Below are 10,782 nucleotides of genomic sequence, written 5' to 3'. Positions count from 1 at the left end.
CGCTTATCGCCTATGACAGTTGGCAGGACTCCTAGGAGTGGATCTTTCCGGATTTCGTTCAGCTCTTGTCATCTTCGAGGGTAGCGGTTTGGATTTTGAAAGAATGCGATTCGTTTCTCGACGAATTCCTTCTGTAGATTCATAAGGCATATAACGCAATCCAGAATGAGATTTTCACTCTGCAGCGGAGTGTGCGCTGATATGAAACTTCCTGGCAGATTAAAACTGTGTGCCCGACCGAGACTCGAACTCGGGACCTTTGCCTTTCACGGGCAAGTGCTCTACCAACTGAGCTACCGAAGCACGACTCACGCCCGGTACTCACAGCTTCACTTCTGCCAGTATCTGCCCGAGTTCGAGTCTCGGTCGGGCACACAGTTTTAATCTGCCAGGAAGTTTCATATAACGCAATGTTTGTTCCACATCACATATTATGACAGTGAAGGCGATATTCCGCGGCGATGTTGCAAAATTAATTCCCTTCTAAAGAGCCGTCATGGTACCGCGTCGATGTTTCTCGTCGTCGTATTGATAACGGCGCAGCCGGCCGGTGTGGTTGAGCGGTTCTAGGCGGTTCAGTCTGGAACCGCGCGACCGCTACGGTCACAGGTTCGAATCCTGCCTCGGGCATGGATGTGTGTGACGTCCTTAGGTTAGTTAGGTTTAAGTAGTTCTAAGTTCTAGCGGACTGATGACCTCAGAAGTTAAGTCCCATAGTGCTCAGAGCCATTTGAACAATTTTTTTTGATAACGGCGCTTTCTGTTGTTTTCCTTTCTGGTAATAACGAGACTGGAAGTTCAAGACAATTTTATGAATACAATACAAATTCTCAGCTTTAATACACTACTGACAAAGCCCTACAGCGGCCTCTTTGCAGTTGCAAAGCGGTTTCTTGTACAGTTCAGACTGACCAAACCAGAGAAAATTGAGTGCACTACTAAGATCTACAGTTATCGCAATCTAAACAGTCTCCTTGAACTTTCGTAGCCGAGTACACACCTGTTGTGTACGTAGTTCCGCGTAGTCAGCGCGTACACAACTATCCCGCTAGAGCGCACCCCGCTAAGCACAACAGCGCAGGCGCAGCGCTCGTCCATATCCGCACTTTGAGATGGCGCTGCCTTAGAGATGGACCAAATTCTGCTTCCGCCGATCTGCGTATTAACATGTAACGCAGCCAATGAGATTGCTGCTAATGTAGAACCTTTTCTCCTCGCGGATCACACTCGCGCAGTGACACCTGAACGCGCGAGGTATTACAACGAGGGTACAGACCTCCAATTAGTCAGTCTGCATTGGTCTGCACCAGTCTGTACTAGTCTGCATTTGTCTGTACCCGTATACAGTCAAGTTTCAGTCTGCACCTAATAAGATTACCATATTCCTGTACATAGCCATGGAGATAAATGAATAGACACTTTCTCAAGTATCAGAGATATGTCAGAATAAGATTAACGTACCAAGACCAAAGGAACTTCAGATTGTCAATTGTAAACAGCATCCAGAATGAAGTTACGTAATGTCTATGCTTTTTATTATTTTAATAAATGTGTGTGAAAATTAATCAAGTTCTGTTTAAAGTTGGTCACCGGCAATCTGCTACTCTAAGCGTGCAAGTGGCATTTCTATCATCTGACCTAAGGCAGAAGATAAAAACGCCACGATAAGACCAAGAGACATATTGCTGAGACTCACCTACTTCGTTAGAGCAACAATTCAAATAATCTGATGGTGTGTGTACCGAAGGTCTTACAGTACGCACACCACACACCGCAGCAAACATGACTTGCACACTGGCGGCGCCACGGCCTCTGGACTCATGAAAAAAAGCACCGTCCATTCCTCCAGACTGGATCTGATTACCTGTGCTGATATAAAGCCGCCTCGAGCCCAGACTACAGAGACCACCAAGCTGCCCGACTGCTTTTCTGCACGAACTTCCTGCTTTCCCTCGTCCAGCTTTCTCTTCGGGTTGCTCGCGCCTTTGGCTTCTTGCTGGCCATCTTCGTACTGTCTCGTCCGTGATGAGGCCTCTCACTATGATACGGAAGACCGTCCGGCTAGCCGCGCGGTCTAACGCGCTTCTTCCCGGGTGGGAGGGCGTGGCAGTCCCCGAAACGAATCCGCCCAGCGGATTAGTGTCGAGGTCCGGTGTGCCGACCAGCCTGTGGATGGTTTTTAGGCGGCAAATGCGGGATGGTTCCCCTTATTCCACCTCAGTTACACTATGTTGGCGATTGTTGCGCAAACACTGTCTCCACGTACACGTGCACCATAATTGCTCTACCACGCAAACATTTGGGGTACACTCATGTGATATGAGACGTTCCCGTGGGGGTCCACTGGCGGCTGAACCGCACAGTAACCATGGGGTCAGTGTGGGTGGGGGTGGAATGAGTGAACTGCTGTGGCCTGTTGTGGGGTTCTCAACCACTGAGGACTACGGCGGGATGAAGCCTCTCCGTCATTTCTAGGTCCACGGTTCAATACACACAATGATACAGAAGGAATCAGTTTTACCATCATAGTACATCTTTTCAGCAACATGCTGACCCTCTATTAATGTAATTTTATTTTCTTATTTTTTACATGCAGGCGGCGATTTATAGTTAATTGTGTTTAGTCTCACTCTCTCTCTCTCTCTCCCTCTCTCTCTCTCTCTCTCACACACACACACAAATTCTTCTGCGGAGTAAGATGTTGTTCACCTTTTTATTTCTCCAGACTGTGAGTGAAAAATCTATAATAAGCAAAGCATATCTTGGATCTTAGCATTGTCTTTCTGTATGTAACGTATGAATTTTTGATATCGTACTATAATTTTACATTTTGGTATTGACTTCCCGTATGAAGTGTAGCAATTTTTGGTATTTTATTATTATCTCAAGACATGCGTAGAAATACAGTACCTTGTAATGAAAATACGTGGTTGTATATGGGAGGGCGCGCTAGTCTTCACCTCCAGGCTTTGTATGATTAAATTAGATGCTACGTTATTTTAAAACAAAGTTGGACATACTTCTTCTAATGTAAAGCTGATAGTTTTCCTTGTTATGAATAAATTACGTTGGATGCGGCAGCACCATAGGAAGTTAATAGGCAGCCATGTGCGCATGCCATATGTATGAGGGCAACATATATTAAAAATTGTATTTGTCAGTTTGGTTGTGTCTGTCAGATAAATAGTTTGTTTTATCAAAGAGAGTATTCGTTGCTCACAGTTTTACTTTCTCGTACAAATGATATTCTTGCTTTGTGGTACGATGTTGTATAACTAGTTAGGTTAAGAACAAAACATGTCTATAACCATACAATTATTTATTATATGGACATGCATGCCGTACGTAAATATGTTTGCTCTACATGTAATTTTTCGATGTGTACTGTGAGTATGGGCGAGTCAGCACAAAACCGGTAACCACAACGCCCAATAAATTGTAAATCCATGCAACTGAGATGGATAAAATAAATATTTGATCTGATTTTCCTCAGTAGCTTATTTTGTTGTCCTCTAAATACCTTGCATTACTGAGAAGGAGTCCCTCTAGTGCGAGGTCGCCAAAGGCCAATGACGTTTACGGTATTCGACACCCCACATACCGTCTACCATGCAATCATAATTTTGACCGGTAATGTTAACAGAGGGCGGTACTAGAGGTATCCAATGGTGAGCACAGCATGAGGCTGCGAAGAGTAGTTGAAATGCTTAGGCGACGGGTTACTTCCAACAGTGCTTCAGTGCTAGAGGCGTCGATACAAAGCATAGCAATGGCAGCGATAAACAAAGCAAACATCGCGCGACGTCTACAACAACAGTGGCAGAATTTGGCATATCGTCAGAAGTGAACACAAGAAATGTCACAGAGCGTGATAGCGTTACGGAGATGTTTAGCAAACTCAAGTGGCAGACTCTGCAAGAGAGGCGCTCTGCATCGCGGTGTAGCTTGCTGTCCAGGTTTCGAGAGGGTACATTTCTGGATGAGGTATCGAATATATTGCTTACCCCTACTTATACCTCCCGAGGAAATCACGAATGTAAAATTAGAGAGATTCGAGCGCGCAGGGAGGCTTTCCGGCAGTCGTTCTTCCCGCGAACCATACGCGACTAGGAACAGGAAAGGGAGGTAATGACAGTGGCACGTAAAGTGCCCTCCGCCACACACCGTTGGGTTGCTTGCGGAATATATAAATGTAGATGTAGATGTAGTGAGAAAGATATACAGTATAAAATATTTGCGTTCAGTGAGATGAGTGAGTGGAAGTTATGGCGTGCGCACAATGTACAAGAGGAGTACAGTGATGACGATACGTGCTTAAGAAGTGAAAGTGATACTGAAACAAGTGTGGAGCAATATAGTTCTTCATTTGTGTCGGACAGGGAGTCATAAATCCCATCTCCATTGAAACATGGTAAAGAATAATCGTTGTGCGAGTTGTGGGTGCTAAACGTAATCACGTATATGGAAGATCATACACAGCGTAGTATAAAAGCATTAATGAATATATTTCGAATAAGACTACAGCAAAATGAGCGTGTAGTGCACAGGAATACTACGGATATTCAAGGGCTGCCAGGCGGGCTTGTTACAAAAACTAGTGTTTGTGCGTTTCAAGGATGCTCGATACGATGTACAGGATGTGTATGGTAGTCACATACTACGTTATGCAGATCAAACTGTGCGCGGCACAGATTACAGTGATTTCAAAGGAAGCAGTGGGTGGTTGCATAACTTCAAACAGTGCTACAGAATTGAAAAACGTAAGATGGAGAAATTTCAAACAAAGCGTCAACTTGACAATGTACAGCAAACAAAGGAATCGTCCAGAAAATTTGTAGTTGAGATAAACACTTATTCCATCGTTCAGTATGGAATTGGTTTTTAACACCGACCATTCGGGATTTGAAGAGGAAATGCATATGAAAGGAATTCTGAAAATTGGAGATACCAAGAAAGTTGTATCAAGATCAGCCAACATCAATGCCTTAGCTCATTCGAATACAGTTATGCCGACTATTAATCTGCATGGTAAATTAGCTGTAAATTTATTGATTGTACCGCGAGAAATTTGTGACGCTATGCCCCCTACGATTCTTTCTCGTGTGCGTGATCCTGCAATGGCAGTAGGGATTATTTTCGTGACAGTACGCAAGAGTGGCAAAATCGGCACTGCTTTTGGCCAGTAGCTGTTCATAATAAATTGGTCAGTGCATAAAAATCATACTCCTTTAGAGCAAACTATCCTCCTGAAAAGTATGTGACATTGCATTTCATACCTCGTGCAACCATTGTACAAATTCATCCTCTGGATGTTTATTTTTTCCGTGCCTATAAAACACATTAACTCATTATCTGCACGTACGCCTTAAAGATTAGCGTGTTTCACGATAAGCATCACAACAGACTGCTTCTCATTCGGTTGCATGCCATCACATTCCAGCAGTTCTCATCATACCGTTACACCAATATGATTCTACATCCATTCTTTAAGAGAGAATACCTGGCTGAACGCCCTGGAAGGTGTGTAACGCTCAAGGAGTTCGCCTTCAATCTTGATGGTGTGAACCTTTGTCATCATTGTGGAGCGCTGTTTTCCATTCGGTGATCGAGGTACAAGTTAATGGCTCTTTCTAAACATTTCTTGAATGTCGACGATGCCCATTTCGTGAAGTGTGGTAGATACATCCCATACAAGGTTGACCTCTGCAGTTAATACTTTTCCCGTCATAATTTTTAACACGTCGCTTTCAAATGAGTCTTACTTAAGATTGTACTTACTACCACGCACTTAATGGGTGTCTGAAGGTGTTCAAAGGTGTTTAAAGCTGAATACCTCACCCGTTTCTGCGACACACTGAGACCGAGTTATGGACAGTGTAAATCATTTCTCCTCTTTGTGTTACATTTCTCAGAGTTATTCTCGTTTTGAAATTGTGCGTCAGTAGAGTGTGGCATGTGGCTTGCTTACCATCCTACTGGACGTACAACTCGCTTTGCAACAGGATCCACTTCCTCTCGTTCTAGTGGGTTATCAGTTGGCCACACGAGGCTAAATTCTCCCAGTTCCTGTCTTCCCTGTGGAAAAAGAACGTCAGCAGTTCCGTGAATCCAGCATGGGCTCTAAGCCTGGCTGAGCCCTCAGGAAGGCAAGTGTTCAATGTGCTAATTGAATTTATATCCAAATGCAGGTGAACCAATATAGACGGGGAAAACAAATACGCGGTACAGGACAGGGAGATAACATAGAAATACCAGCAGATACAGAAATAAGCTTTAAATTTTGTGTTCCAGTAAATGAAAATGAAAGCGTGAGCATTAACGCACGCAGATAGATAATATTAAACTGATCATCGACAAATATTTATAATATATAAATATTCTGAAATGAATGGCGTCAACGTCGGTGATATCAATGACGATACTTCGACATTTCACAATAGCAGTGAAAAAGGCTGAGAAATATTGAAGAAGTAGCGTAATGTATCTGTCATGGTAAACGAAAATTTGTACCATTTTTATTGATTTCATCTTTATTGGTTCTATTCAATCTGTTTTCCATGAATTTCATTTAGCTGATGGCTATATAACACTGCTTGGCAACTGCTAAGGAGCAGCTGACACCTGTTAGCTGTCAATTTCTGCGGAACAACCGATAATTTCTACGGAACACCCGACCAACGATAGTAAACAGAAATGTAGAGAGCAGGACTTATTAACTGCAGCGAAGCCTGTTCACGAACGCTCTGTTCATGCAGTACGGTGTTTGACGAAGTCTTTTCTGAAACCGATTAGTACGATATGTCTTCCAGACACTTCAGTGCTCACAATCTTGAACGAACTTTCAAATAACTTCCGGGAATTCAGCCAGGTAACACTTTCAGCGACCGCCGATATTTCGGCGGGAGAACACCCCGCCATTTTCAAGGCAAACTGCAACGGACAGGCGGCGAACATGCTAATTTAAAACCTCGGTTCTCGGACTGATGCAGGAAAGATACCACACACATTGAACACTAGTGTCACCAAAGATGACTAGAGTCAGAGCAATCGATAGTGAGACTACGAACTCGCAGATGAGGTAGCATTGACTCTGGTCGCTCTGTTTTTTGACAAGGGAGAGAGCCGGATTCAAAACAGAGTTTAAACAAAAACCTCCATCCCTGTTAACGAGTTTGTTCCCTAATTTAATCTCAACTGCCTACTTAATAACACTGTCCCAATTGCTGGAAGTGCATGCCAACATCTCAGTGTTATTATATAAATGGTGTGACCACTATCGAAGCAATGTTCGGCAACAGCAGATCTACTTGGCTGCTGTAACCGTGTGTGTCGTTTATGCTCAGTACATCGATCCTCGACGGTCCTGATAGTTTGACCAATATATGCCATGCCGCAGCTACAAGGAATGCGAAATACACCTGCCTTAAGCAGACCAAGATCATCCTTAACATAACTCAAAAGCGCTCTCATTTTAGGTGGTGGTCGGAAAACACATTTCACATCGTATTTCCGTCAAATACGACCGATCTTGTTGGAAGTGACAAACTGCCTATTGACTTCTGTCTCGGGTTCTTCGGCCGACGTTCATCTAATGATTTTTCTGACGTTTCGCCAGCACGAGTGGCTGGCATTGTCAAAGCTTCACCCTCCATTGCTTGTTTAGAGAAGCTGTAGAAATACAAAAACACGCGAACAGTTTCAACAAGAAAGCGGAAAGGCCGACCGCTGGTGGCCGAGTGGTTCTGGCGCAACAGTCTGGAACCGCGCGACCGCTACGGTCGCAGGTTCGAATCCTGCCTCTGGCATGGATGTGTGTGTTGTCCTTAGGTTAGTTAGGTTTAAGTAGTTCTAAGTTCTAGGGGACTTATGACCTCAGCAGTTGAGTCCCCTAGTGCTCAGAGCCATTTGAACCATTTTTTTTAAAGGTAAACGGATCCTGGCTTCCCGTACTGCAGCGAACGACCGTCGCAGGTAGCAAGAGGAGAACCGCACCGTAAATGACCGCGGAGAAGCCTTCGGACGTTGGCGCGCCACCACCGGCGATGGAGGGTGAAGCTTTGACAAAGCCAGCCACTCGTGCTGGCGAAACGTCAGAAAAATCATTAGATGAACGTCGGCCGAAGAACCCGAGAAACCCGAAACAGAAGCCAATAGGCAGTTTGTCAACAAGTGGCCACGAAAGCCTTAACAATCTTGTTGGAAGTGTTTCCTGCGTAAGGCAAAAAGGCAGTAGACTGAGGTGTCGACTAAGAATTATCATCAATCACATGATGTACAGTTGATCTAGGGCCAACGCACGTTCAATCTGTCCAGAGAGAGAAAGAGAGAGAGAGAGAGAGGGAGGGAGGGACAGAGTCATCGACACTGCATGTGCGAGTTCGTAGTCTCACTATCGATAGCTATAACTTTGGTCATCTTTCGTGGCACTAGTGTTCAGTATGTGTGTGTGTTTTATCTTTCCTGCATCAGTCCGAGAACCGGGGTTTTAAATTTGCATGTCCGCCGCCTGTCCGTTGCAGTTTGCCTTGAAAATGGCGGGGTGTTCTCTCGCCGAAATATCGGTGGTCGCTGAAAGTGCTACCTGGCTGAATTCCCGGAAGTTATTTGAAAGTTGTATACGCCAGTAGAAACTCAGGTGTCACATGAACGAGCAAATGGACGGCTCGAAACCGATCAGAGTGGCTGTGGTCACAATACTGGGTGTTCCCAAAAGGGCCGTATGGAGAATATAAAAGGTCGCAGAAGGTGTTAATTTCGGTGGTCGTAGATGGACCACCACAACGCAAGAAGATCGATGCGTAGCCCTAGTGAAAAAAAGGATGTCATCTCACTCCACGGCAGGTCGCTGCAGGCTTTGGAACTGCTACCGGTACACGTTTCTCTGCAGGGATTAAATCAGACTGATTTGTATGCTCGGAAGCTTGTTAAATGCACCCCACTCCAACTACACCATCGTCGAGAGAAGAGTTTGATGGTGTACGGAGCATGTTGCTTAGATTCAGCAACGGTGGTCCAGCTTGGTATTCTCTGACAAATCTCGCTTCACTGTGGCAAGTATTCTGACCACCACTTAGAATGGAGAGAGAGCATACGTTAACCATCGGAGTGCCTGCGAACGTGATCGTTATGGCCTTGGAGCCCTAGTGCGTTCAGACAATATGCACAATGTCCGAACACCGCTAAATAGATTTGCTCGCAGTACCGTTATTCTGGATCGTGTCCGTCTGTTAAGAAGTGCGGTACATACTGAATTTCTGTTTATGAACAACAATACCCGCCCACACAGGACTGATGAGGTGTCGGACACACCAGAAAGTGAAGACGTTGAAAGTAAGGAATCGTTTGTGTACTATTCGGATCTAAACCCTATAGAGCACGTCTGGGATGCTCTTGGCAGACGTATTTCCCAACGAACACCCACTTCCCGAACGGTGCGAGAACTAAAAACCATCTTGAGAGAGGAGTGGGAAACTGTCCACTCTATGCACTCCTCGACAATTTGGTAGCCATGAAGAACAATGGGTGCCAAATGCGCATTAGTGCCCTAGGAAGAAATATTCGTTACTGAGAGTCCGATATCGACCTCTATGTTGGGAGTCTCACCTGTGTCAAACATAAACGTTATTCATGTCAGTTATCCTGCTGTCCTACTGGTAAAACATCTACGTTTTTCGTTGCAAATATACCACTCCTTCTCTATTACATATGTTCCTGGCCAACAATGTCCTTGTTCTTTACAAATTGTCAATCACTGTACACTATTCTTGTGAAGAACACTGTTTCCTCGTTATCTATAGACTCTGATCTGCTCAAATCCTTCTCCTCAGTTGATTTCGTACTCGCTCTTTCATTTCCTGTCCTACGAGAATGTGATGCATCAGCTCTGCGTCCAGTCTGGTTCTAACTACTAGTTAAACTCTGTCGCAACCAAACTACAATGACTGTTCTTACTTTGGTTTGCTTTTTCGGGGTTTACATATACCACTGAACCACGTCAAATGGATATAGAAATTAACATAATTACTCCCTTCTTATTGTTGTACAAAACAAGCATAAAGAGAACTAGTTGCTCTGCAGATACCTTATGTACGTATCAAACAAATGCATACTTGAAATTGTGACTGCAGTTGGGATAGACGAATTTGGTGGCTGGGGTGTCAGTTAATTGCTGATCCGTAAGCCAAAATGATAGAATTTTGCTTCAGCTCTTAAAAGTTCATCCTACTGCTGTTCATAAACGTTAGGAACAATTTTTAATCGATTTCGCTGTCAATGAAATAGGGACTCAAATACTTGTTGTAATCACTGGGACTAAATTCTCCGCATAACCGACTTCGTCTAGGTGCTACCCGAGACGCCCAGTTAAGAATATTGCATTTCATCAGGTTACCCTCCATTCAGAGGCCGTTGCATGCAGCGACTGCCCCATAGTGCTCAGAGCCATTTGACTTGTTCGATTTGTGAAGCTCTCTCATTCTTCTGAGACTGTAATCGCCTGTTTGTCCGTACATATACCTCACATCTACCCATTACCGTCCCATTTAGGTAATTCCTTGGTAGAGACTGTTTCTTTTCTTTTTTTTTTGTTTCGTTTTCTTACAGTGTAATTATGACCGTTCGCTTTTGCAGTTGTCATTATTGATATGTTTTGCATTGACATATAGACCGCAGGGCACAATGACGCATTGTGTAACACGGGCTTAGGATCTTTCGGAAGTTTGTTTCTGATGATATCTCTGGCCACATTGTATACTGGACAGCAGCAGCCCTGGAGGTTGCGGG

At 44.3% G+C, this 10,782-nt stretch overlaps 1 non-coding gene across 1 annotated transcript; it reads right to left on the bottom strand.

The window, feature by feature from the left end:
• Window positions 1-229: 229 nt before the first annotated feature.
• Trnas-uga (transfer RNA serine (anticodon UGA)) lies at window positions 230-304 on the bottom strand. The gene has a single exon. It is a non-coding gene; the product is annotated as a tRNA-Ser (tRNA).
• Between the last annotated feature and the right edge of the window lie 10,478 nt (window positions 305-10,782).

The sequence above is a fragment of the Schistocerca serialis genome, chromosome 5 (genome assembly GCF_023864345.2).
Source record: "Schistocerca serialis cubense isolate TAMUIC-IGC-003099 chromosome 5, iqSchSeri2.2, whole genome shotgun sequence".
Taxonomy (NCBI): Eukaryota; Metazoa; Arthropoda; class Insecta; order Orthoptera; family Acrididae; genus Schistocerca; species Schistocerca serialis.
The sequence above is the reverse complement of the archived record's forward strand: the minus strand, read 5'-3'. Positions and strand labels throughout refer to the sequence as shown.